The sequence below is a fragment of the Mandrillus leucophaeus genome, unplaced genomic scaffold, assembly GCF_000951045.1.
Source record: "Mandrillus leucophaeus isolate KB7577 unplaced genomic scaffold, Mleu.le_1.0 Scaffold40, whole genome shotgun sequence".
Classification (NCBI taxonomy): Eukaryota; Metazoa; Chordata; class Mammalia; order Primates; family Cercopithecidae; genus Mandrillus; species Mandrillus leucophaeus.
The window spans coordinates 6,388,722-6,389,528 of NW_012104254.1; the positions used below are offsets into that span (position 1 = coordinate 6,388,722).

The window sequence follows — 807 nt, forward strand, 5'->3', positions numbered from 1 at the left end:
GGGGCGGGAGGGCAGGCGCCACAGCGCGAGTGGGGAGGGGGATGCCAGTGTCTATATATTTTTCATACAGCAAATGCCACTAAAATGGCTGCTGCCTCTCTGTTTCCTTAGAAACCGATGAGTCTTCCTCAGCAGCTGCCGAAACTTGCGGCGGTTGCTTGCTCACCTTTGCTGCCTCCCCTTCAGAAAGGGCTGGAGGGGAGGGCGAGGAAGGCTTGGCGTGGGGCCGCCTTTCAGTGAGGAATGAGAGGCCAGCTTCTCCCGCGGGGTGAGGAAGTGCTGGGCGCAATGGGGGGCAGTGCGGGCAGGGCTGGGGGCAGGGAGGGAGGGGGCTGGTGGGCCCGATGCGGACTGAGAGGGTGACAGGCTGAAGTCACTGGCCTTGAACCCTGGGCTTTCCTGGGCTTCCATCACCTGCATGGTGAAGAAAACACAGTTGAGAATGGGGAGTAGCCGGGCCACAGCAGAACTGAGGTTTTAGGATGCGGGCCGAGACCCCGGAGCGCTCAGGTGAACTTGGATGGCTGGCCCCACTTGCTGTTCTTCCTCTGGCTGGAGTGTTGAATGGGTGGTGATAACGGCCTGTCTCTTGTAGATGTTCACACAAATGTCATGTCTACAAGTTGTTCAGTTACACTCTGCCAAGAACCAAATTATATGCCAATGATCGTTTAGGAATTTGGGGACAAGTTAAATCCTTTGGACTATTACCAAGCATTGTTTTGATATTTATGGCACTGCATTTGGGGGCCAGACAATGGGAGAAAGGGACATAGCATTGCTTTCTTGTACTGTTCCCCCTCCCCC

The 807-nt window shown here is 55.6% G+C and overlaps 1 protein-coding gene across 1 annotated transcript in view; it reads right to left on the minus strand.

Annotated features, from left to right (window-relative positions):
* The window catches only part of RAPGEF4 (Rap guanine nucleotide exchange factor (GEF) 4), a 308,011-nt gene extending 307,727 nt beyond the window's left edge, over positions 1 to 284 (minus strand). The window contains exon 1 of the mRNA XM_011991906.1: positions 167 to 284. The gene's annotated coding sequence lies outside the window, so the exon portion shown is untranslated. The remainder of the gene's footprint in view (positions 1 to 166) is intronic.
* Positions 285 to 807: the final 523 nt, after the last annotated feature.